A 10,113-nucleotide genomic window follows, 5' to 3' on the forward strand; every position below is an offset into this window, starting at 1 on the left:
TTGTGCAGGGACAATGGGCAATGTGGGAAGAAGGTTCTGCCACAGGTCTCTGCAGAGCTCACCTCTTCCCCCCTCTGACTCCACCATCGGGCGTGGGGAGGCACTGAGCCTAGCACTGTGCTGGGCCCAGGGGAGAGGAAGAAACTGGCTTTAGCTCATTACAGAGGTGAGATCTCAGGCAGAGCCCAGGGGAAGAGAAATCGGCCAGCCTGTAACCAAGGGCTCAGCTGTGTGATGCAGACAGGAGAGTTGTGGGAACCCAAAGAAGAGGGGGAGCAATGAGGGATGGCCGAGATGGAAGCCCCCCAGAAGCTGCAAAGGTCACATGGGCCTAGCTAGGAGGAAGAAAGTGGCCATCTTAGCCAGTGGTAACAGCAGCGAGAAGGGCAACAGTGTCTCTGAGACAGCAAAGAGGTTGAAGACAGTCACCCTCCCTCCTAGCAAAGCCCTATCATTCTCTCCAGTGCTCCACTGACCTTCTTGCTGATCCCTGGACAGGCCAGGTGAGATCTCACCTCAGGGCCTTTGCACTCACTGTTCCCTCTTCCCGGTCTCTCCCTGCCCCCAGACAGCCCTGTGACTCCCCTCCTCCTCTTCCAGTCAGCCCCTGCTAGATGCCAGCATCAGGGAGGCCTTTCCTGACCACCCTGTGTGAAGCAGCAGCATCACACCACCTCTCTCTACCCCTTTCCCTGCTCATTTTTCTTCATTGTAACCATCATAACAGGTAACATGTTTGCTTTTTACCATCTGTCCCCCTCACTGTAATGCAAGCGCCGTGAAGGTAAGGACTTTGTTCTGTTCTCTGCTATACTGAGCATGTAGCAAATGTTCAGTAAGTATTCGTACAATGGATGAATGAAGGAATGGATGAGGACATCCACAGAGAACAGAACCTCAATGCCAGTCAGAGCTCCTGGAGCTGGTAGGGACCTCAAACAGACCACCCTCCTGTCCATGACCACCCTCTTGTTCATGACTAACCCCCGCCCATGACCACCCTGCTGTCCATGACCACCCCCCGTCCATGACGACCCCCCTATCCATGACCATGCCCCATCCATGGCCGCCCCCCTGTCCACGACCACCCCCCGTCCATGACTACCCTCTTGTCCATGACCAACCCCCTGCCCATGACCACCCTGCTGTCCATGACCACCCCCATCCATGACTACCCTCTTGTCCATGATCACCCCCGTCCATGACCACTCCCTGTCCATGACCACCCCCATCCATGACCACCCCCTGTCCATGACCACCCCCCGTCCATGACCACCCTCCTGTCCATGATCACCCTCCTGTCCATGATCACCCTCCTGTTCATAGCTCATCAGTATTTTCCCTCCACAGATGAAACACTTGAGACACTGAGCAGAAGGGGTAGCAGGTGAGGGTGGATGGGCCATATGGGGAAAAGGAGGAATTAAGAAAATCAGGCTGAGACCATGAGTCGGAATCGACTTGACGGCACTGGGTTTGGGTTTTAGGCTGAGACCCAGTTTGACTCCAGCAGCCGAAGGTCTTATGCTCTAAAAGGGATCTCTGGCCTGGGCTTGGAGGTGGCAGGAAAGATGGTCAAGGGAAAAAGGTGAGTGATTAACATCAGCCACAAGCCTACCAGGCAGAAGGTCCTCAGGAAAGAGTCATGGTAATTATTAGAGTTTAAAAAGCTACCAAACACACTGGTGGGGCAGAAGAGGGTCTGAGGCTTGTCTGGATTCTGAGCATGACGTTTGTCAGAGACAGGACATAAAAGGAGAGAGGAGGACACAACTAATGGGGAGAAAGAGACTGGAAGAACTAGGTACCTGCAGGGTGGGGAGAACCTCACAAAGACAGGAAAGGGAACTCAGGGAACACCAACCACCCTCACTCTGCCCCCTGCTGGCTGAGTAAAGACTGGCAACCACTTAACCTCATTCAGCTTCCACCTCCTCATCTGTAAAATCATTGATAATCCCAACCTCACAGGGTGGTTATAAAACCAAACCAAGTCAAATCCATTGCAGTCTAGTCAAGTCTGACTCATGGTGACCCCACGTGTTACAGGGCAGAACTGCTCCATAGGATTTTCTTGGCTATTGTCTTTACAGAAGCAGGTTGCCAGGCCTTTCTTTTGTGGCTCCACCGGGTGGGTTCATACAGCCAAACTTTTAGATTAATTGTTGTTGTTGTTGTTAGGTGCTGTCGAGTCTGTTCCGACTCAAAGCAACCCTGTGCACAACAGAATGAAACGTTGCCCCGTCTTGCACCATTAGTAGTCAAGTACAAATCGTGCTGCTCAGGGCTTTCATTACGTTTAGTCCCTTCCCCTACTGGAGGTTAACAGAAAAAGGGTGCAAAGAAACTGACTTTTCAGTTAAATAAACTTATTTACCCCATCCTGTCCCTGGGATTTATTAATTCAATAAATACTCATTGAGGTGCTGTGTCCCTGCTGGCCACACACTGGACATAAGGAAGAATCCACAACACACCCCACCCCGTCTCAGACCAGGGACACAAGGACCGTACCAACAAAAGGCTAAACAATGGCACCAGCAGCACGTTATTAAGTGCTGAGTTTGTGGTGTCTGCAATAATTACTGCAGAAGTTCAGGAGAGGAAAGATAGATGCTTCGAGATCACTGTGGGTGCCGGTGGTCAGGGCAGGACTAATGAGCATGCAGTTTTAACACTGGTCTTGGAGGAAGGAGCAGTGTGGATTAGGCACAGAGAAGAGCCAAATCTGAAGCAGTGGAGTGTGGTGGTGAGGGGTGGCAGGTAAGAGGCGGAGACAGGACTCGGGCGGATGTGGAGTTTTGCATCTCTATTTGACAAGTTTGGGCTTCATCCACTGAGTAATATGGACAACAGGGTCAGGCAACGAATTGATAAAAATATCAATTTATAATAGATGTTTAGGATGACTTAAAGGGGATAGAGATGGGAGGCTAGGAAATGGTACCTTGAGCAAGTAACATGGTGCAGCCCTGGCTTCCAGACCCACTGCCACCTCCACACTAGAATTTACAGACTTTCCTATTTGCAGGGCCCCCATGGGCTGCTCCTGGAGACACACGCCCCCATACACCCCTATGCACTATGCCCTGAGGAGGCTAGTGCCATCACCCAACACGAGGTGGGAAGGACCTGAAGACAAAAGGAGAGTTGGTGCTTGGATATCATAAGTGGAGGAAAGGGGGGAGGGGCATCAAAAGATGCTGCCAAGGATTTGATCCCAAGCATCTGGGAAAATGTGTTGTCAACAAAAATAAAGCATCTTGGAAGGAAGATGTCACGAGAGATGGGGAGACATTAAATCTCATTTTAGGCACAGAGATTTTACAATGGCAGCGGGCATCCAAATAATGATGTCTAATCAGCAACTTGAATGGGGTCTTAGAGGTGGAATTAATGGATCATCCAGGAGTCAAAACCAGGAGTCTACGACTGGCAAAGGAGCCACTGTGGCCTGCCTCTCAGAACGCTGGCTGGTCAATATTGACCATATTTGGACAGATTGCAAAGCAGCCATGTTTGCAGAGATACGATCCCATCTTGGCCTCACAGGCCCATTTCGTGCCTGAGAAAGGAAAAGCAAGAGGAAGCAAGTGGACAGAACGAGCTCATAACCCACCCACACCTGAATGCTGGAGTCCAGTCCACACATGAACCATCTCCTCCAGAAGCCTTCCCTAACTGTTGTGACTCCCACTGACGTCATACTCCTCGTACATAGCTGATCTCCAATCACAATTATTTACTCTCTAGTTTTGTTCTCTGAGTATTTGATAGCCTGGATCTCACATGCCTCCTGCACTAGATTATAAATTCTGTGGTGTCAGAGATCAAATATTCAAATAATTACTGAGCTGATTCAGATGTATCTTTGCAATAAGTCCCATTGTACAGATGAGTAAACAGAGGCACAAAGAGGTTAAATACTTTGCCTAGTGTCACAGAACTAAAAAGGGGTACACAGAGAATTCAAACCCAGGTCTTAAACTCTGTAGCAGGCTCTGTTAGTCATTTCTTTCTTCTTTCTAATAGCACTCTGATTTTATTCCTCTCTGAGGCCCAACATGCAAATAAAAATTATTCTAGACCAATTGTGGTGGTCCCTTGCCAGTGATTGGTTTAGGTATGGCCATGTGATTCACAATTCTAGCCAATGAGACAGAGGGAAAGTCTGCTGAGGGGCTTCTGGGAAAGGCTTCCCTCCTGCCTTTTCAGCTCCTGGACATTATTACAAGGGTGTAACACCTGCAGCTGTTGAAGCCATCTCGTGACCTTGAGAACAAAGAAAGACAAAAAGAATTTGGATCTTTGATGATGCTGTTGAGCCACTGAGAAACCAATCTTGGGGAAGGCATGGCCCAGATCTCCTGTTAAAGGAGATACAAAGTTTGTCATTGTTTCAGCCAGTTGTGTTCAGATTTTCTGTTACTTGCAGCCCCGACTGATACCCACTCCAATCCAGGGCTCTTCTCATTACAGATACCTGGGCTAAGCATTATGGGAGCTATATAAATAAAAGTCCTGGTTCCTGCCCTCATTGTGCCTGCCCCAATGTTGGGCATTCAATAAGTGTCCAGTCGCTGTTTGGTTAATTGATTCACCCCCTGCTGACCGGTTACCAGAGATGTATTCCCTGAGGCATCTTTTCTTCCCTTCACTAGTCTTCCCTGATTATCTCTAGGTCTCAGTCTCACATCTGGACTCTCTTCTCAACATTACTGACCAATCCCTCCCCATCACCTCCCCCACCTCTGAGGATTAAGCTAAAAGCAAGATGCTGTGCTGAGAGCAAGAGAGACCACCAGCAAAACTCCGCATTCCTAAATATTTGTTCTTTGAAATGTCTTTCTCAATTAGATCTCACCCAAATGTTTGAGAGTCAGGCTGAATTCCAACTGCCTGCTCCAGAACAGACATGTTGAGCCTGCATAATTACTGCAGCCGGCTTTATTCACTACAAAAACACGGATTTTTTTCCTCTTTCTCAACTGTAAAATAATCGACAAATAGAATCCAGATGACAAATGTCACCATTTAGGAAAACAACTTTTTTATGGTTCTTTTCTTTGGGGTCTAATCAACACATTGGGGATAAAGTGTGCTGTTGCATGGACCCAGCTAGCTAAATTGAAACACAAACTCTTTTTCTTCTGGCTGAGATACAGCTTTACATCAGACACAATGTGAGACAGACAGACGGACAGTTGCCAAACATTTTGAACTGCTCAACAAACGGGCCTGTAAACCTATACTGTGGACTTCCTCCACCTCCTCTCTGCCCACACTGGCTGTTGGATATTGTCTTTCCCCGTAAGGACACACTGCATAGTTACTGTCCACTGCAACCCAGATAGTCCCATTAGCAGGAGAGGCCATCTCTCTGACTGTCTGGCTTCTTCTGTCTCTTCCATTCCTTCTTTTAAATGAAGAAGACGTGCCTTTCTGGACAATGACCACCCAGGCCATGAAAGTTTCATGAAGGGCTCTCAGGGTGGATGACACCTTTTCAATTATAACACTGATAGAATAAACCCCCACAGAGCCGCGGGGCATGGTGTCTACACCAACACAGGCCACGTATTTATTCCCCAATTATATTGCAATATATTCTCTCTCTGTGTGTGCTGATGAAGAGAAAATATTCTTTTAATTCTATGGCCTCCTGCGGGGGGAGAAGAGTGTACACAGGCAATCCCGGGAGTTCCAGAGCTAGCTCACCGCCTTTGTTCCAGGCTCCCCCATTGCATCATCTCAAGAAACCTGCTCACCTCACCTTCCTTTGGTCTACACGAAAACCAAAAAAAAAAAAAACCATCGCCGTGGAGGCAATTCCAACTTACAGCAACCCTATAGCACAGAGTTGAGCTGCCCTACAGGGTTTCCAAGGAGGGGCTGGTGGATTCGAACTGCTGACCTTTTGATTAGCAGCTGTGGCACTTAACCACTGGGCCACCAGGGCTCCTTGATCTACACAGTGGTCCTCAAAGTTTGGTACCTAGACTAAGAGCATCAGCCTCACCTGGGAACCACATTACTGGGACCGCTCCAGACCCAGTGAGTCAGAAACTTGGGAGGTGGGGCCCAGCAATCTGTGATTTACTAAGTCCTCCATACTGAAGTCTTAGAACCCATGGTCCACAAAATAGGAAGTAAAGAGCACCATTTTAAATTGAACCAGAAGTCAGGAATACCTGGACTACTTAGGCCTCTCTTTCTGCATAGCTATCCCAATCTGCAGGACTCCGTTTATCCATCTGCACAATGGGACTACGGAGCTCACCAAGCCGGTATGGATGCTGGAATTTAAGAGGCACATGGTTACCTGGCACCAGTCTCTATGGATACCTAGCAAGATCATAGTTACCAACACTCACCAGCTCCCTCCCACATCTAAGGTCATCAATGCAGCTGCCTGTGGGTTACCCCTGGCGACCAGGAGCTGGGGTCCTGGAAGTCCACCGAATCTCCAAATCACACCTTAGCCAACGGCTTCAGGTTTTTTCACCTGCAAACCCTGAACCACTCACTAGAGGAGGGACTCAGGATTTTCTTTGTTATATTGCCCCATATCGGGCATCTTTTGTGTATTTGCCTCCACTCTGAAAAGGGACTTTAAGTCTGTGGAGGACAGAGTCTAGAATGTCAGCATTATAAGATAGGGGTTCTGCCTGTCTGGTCATTTCTGCCTCTCCAGGGCCTAGACCAGTGCCTGCACAAGCAGCAGTTCAAGAACTCCTTGTTGACTAAATATTCCTGGTGCCCACAGTAGGTCCCAAACAATCAAGTGTCTAAATTCTAAAGGATATGGTTGGGAAGGGGCTAAGAAAGGAAACGCCAGGGAACAATCAGGAGGGGGAAAAGGGGAAGCAAAAGCCTGACTATTTCTCAGCTGAGGGCACAACCCTTGGCTCATAGGGTGCTGACTTCCCAGTCATTTGCTCATCCTAGATTTAGAAGGAGTAGAGCTCTAGGACCAGGTTCTGAGCTTGCATTCTGAGCAGCTGACTCTTTGAGCTGCCCTAGCAAAGGCCAGATTCCCTTTGGCCCTGACTCTGCTGTCCTTCCATCAGCCGTTTGACAAATCTTGAACTTTCCTGCTGCCCTCCTAGCACTCAAGCCCTGTGTCCCCACAACCCTGCTCCCCAAAACTACCACCAACTGGAAATCCGCCCAATACTCATCCAAGGACCCCTGGTGGAGTGGCACAGTGGCTAAGAGCTCGGCTGCTGACCAAAAGGTCAGCAGTTGTAATTCCTTCCTTGGAAACCCTATGGGGCAGTTCTACTCTGTCCTATAAGGTCTCTATGAGTCCAAATCAGCTCAGTGGCAGTGGGTTTAGTCTTGATCCAAACTCTACCTTCTCCAGGGACTATCCCTAATCCAGCCCCTTCCTCCTCCCCAGAAGCAATTTACCTGAGAATGCCTGCAATCACTTCCTTGGTTACAACCCAATGGTTTCTCCTTTCCCATGGGCTACACCCTATGGGGATGAGGTCTGAGGATTCTGTTTACCCCCAGCCCCCCAGACACAGGATAAATATGCAACAAACCGTCTCTGAGTGAATTATCCTCGGAGAGGATGCCTCGCAGCACCTAACAGAGATTCCAGAGACCAGTTCTCTGCCTTCAACCTCACACACATCTAGTCCTCGAGCTTGTCAAGGGTGTGCCACGGAGTAACCGGGGGAGCTCTAGGAAAATGGTAAACCCGGCGTGGAATGCTGGAAAAAGTTCTAAATCAGGAGGCCTGATTTACGTTCCCTTCCACCCTTAACTATTCACTTCTCTGGGCCTCAGTTTGCTGATCTGTGAGATGGGGCGAGGAGGTGGGGACTGCAGTCGGGGACCTCGAATTTCTAGCGGCAGAATTTTAGCGACAGAGAGAGGTGGTGCGTGATGAACACCCGGGAAAAGCCCGCCAGAGGAGCTGAAGATGGGGTGCGTGTGGTAGGTTCAACGCCCTCGGGACTCCTCCCAACCCGCAAGGACCCACAGCGGACGGAACGTCTCCGCAAAGCCCGCAGCTTTCGGTCCCACCAAACCTGCGCTAAACCTCTCAAGAGAACCTACCCAGGTGCACCCCAACGAAGAGGGCTGCGAGGCCGGGGCTCGGCTCGCTCCGAAGAAGCCACACTGGCCGGCGAATTCGGTCTCCGGGACACCACGAGGGAGCGGAACGGCGCCCCCAGCAGGCTCAGTGCTCCCAGAACGCCCGCCGCGCGCCGCCACTTGGCCCCAGGCTTAACCCCTGCTTCCCCGGCAGGGCGCGCATGGCCGCGTACGACTACCCTCGCCAGAACCGGCTGAGGCGGCTGGGGGCCCAAACCACACAAGCTGCCCGACCCTCCGTTAGACCAGCTCGCGGGGGGAGGTGGAGGGAGGCGGGAGGAGGCGATCTTGAAACGAACCCACTTTGCAATATTTTTCTCGAGAGCATGACCACGCGGGAGCGAGTCAGGCCAGCCTCGCAGCCGGTTTACGGGCACAGATCCCGAGACGCAGCTACCACGGGATGGAGCCCGGGAGTTCAGGTCCGAGAGAAAGCAGCCGGGCTCGGGGGCTTCGGGAATGGCACGCGGAGCCTCCGCGCTCCCGAGTTACCGGTCCATGATGGCTCCGGCTTGCTCACGGACCTGGACGCCCGCGAGGAACGCTTCTGCACATTTTAAGTCGTATTTTTTCTTACAATTTTGTAATAAACCAATGCGGCTGCGCTGGGCGGCTCCAAACGACCACAATGATTATCCATCTGCCCACCTCCAACACTGGCTCCCAAGGCTGGGCTGGAGAAGTTGGGAACTTCGGGGCCGCGCTCCAGGCGCGCACAGAGAGTGACTCGCATCTCTTTTAACTTCGGGTGTGGAGGTCGCCGCGGGGGGCAGGAGGGACGTCGGGAAAGGAACCCACCGGGCTGGCCGGCGTCCCAGACTCCCCAGAAAAGACCCGGGGCAGCAGAATGAGAAAGAAATGAAAGGGACATACGTTCCTCCAAAATCCAAAAGTGCCTCCAGAAACCAAAAGCGCGCGAGGCACCGGCTGGAGCTTGGCTGTGGTGAGGCGCACGGCCGGCCACCGCCGGGGACCCGCCTACTCTCCCGGCCGGCTCACCCGCAGGCTCTGCGTCCCGACCCGGTCAGGGAGAGCGCCGTGCGGTGAGTGCAGCCGGCGCGACCTGGGGGCGGGAGTCCCCAGACTCGGGCAGGAGGCCTCGCGGGGACAGCCGCGCCGCTGCGCTCGGGTCCTCCCCCGCACGTGGAGGCAACGCGGGCGCTGCGTCCCCACCGCGGCCGGAGAGCCCGCGCCTGCCACGCCGGGGCGCCCCACGTCCTGCCCGGACCCTGGCGCGTCCTCCTTCCCCCGCATTCAGCACCTCCTCACGCCAAACTCGGCTTCCGCAGCCCCGACCCTGGCAGGGCAGCCGGGATCCGCGGGGCCGGCGGAAAGTTAGTCCCGGGGCTGCAAAGCCCCCTCCTCAGGACCCGCACCCCGGACCCCTGCGCCCCCTCGTCCTTGCTGTCCCACCCTGCCACCGTACCTGCTTCCGCGGCCACCCCAGGCTTGGCCGGCCGGTCGCGCAGTCCTGTCCTCCGGAGCCCGAGCCGCACCGGGACGCCGGGCCGGGAGCGGGAGCTGCGAGCAGCCGGGAGCCGGCGGCGGGCAAGGCGAGCGAGTGAGCGAGAAGGCGGGCGGCTGGAGCCGCGGCGTTCCTGCTGCTGAGCCAGCCCCCACCCACTTTGTCCCTCGGTCCCTCCCTCTCTTTCCCTCTCAGCCTACCTCCTCCCTGCTCGCCTCTCCCTCCCTTCGCTCTCCTCCTCCTTCTCTTGCTCCCCCTTCGGTTCCTTTCTGACCCTGCCCTCTCTCTTTCTCCCTTCCCATCTTTCGGTCTCCAGCTTTCTTTTGGGTTCCTTTTTCTCTGACTCAACCTTTTCCAGCATCTCTTCTCACCTTCCTGCTCCCTCCCTCTCTTCTCTCTTTTCGTTCTTTTGCTCTTTTCTCTCTGCTCCCTCTTTTCTCTAACCCTCTTTCCACCTTTCTCTTTTCATCTCTCCTTCTTTTACCCTTCTCCTGTCTTCACATCTGTTTCTCTCCCCCTCTCCTTCCCTGGGGGAGACT

General features: G+C 52.6%; 1 protein-coding gene across 6 annotated transcripts in view; it reads right to left on the reverse strand.

Moving 5' to 3' along the window:
- Positions 1-9,673, reverse strand: part of MEGF11 (multiple EGF like domains 11) — a 404,509-nt gene extending 394,836 nt beyond the window's left edge. For 5 of the 6 annotated variants that reach the window (XM_049905536.1, XM_049905533.1, XM_049905530.1 and 2 more), the window contains exon 1: positions 9,536-9,673. The gene's annotated coding sequence lies outside the window, so the exon portion shown is untranslated. Of the gene's footprint in view, positions 1-8,982; positions 9,185-9,535 lie in introns of those variants that run through there. The other variant, XM_049905531.1, reaches the window with a different exon arrangement.
- Positions 9,674-10,113: the final 440 nt, after the last annotated feature.

The sequence above is a fragment of the Elephas maximus genome, chromosome 13, assembly GCF_024166365.1.
Source record: "Elephas maximus indicus isolate mEleMax1 chromosome 13, mEleMax1 primary haplotype, whole genome shotgun sequence".
In the NCBI taxonomy this organism is placed as follows: Eukaryota; Metazoa; Chordata; class Mammalia; order Proboscidea; family Elephantidae; genus Elephas; species Elephas maximus.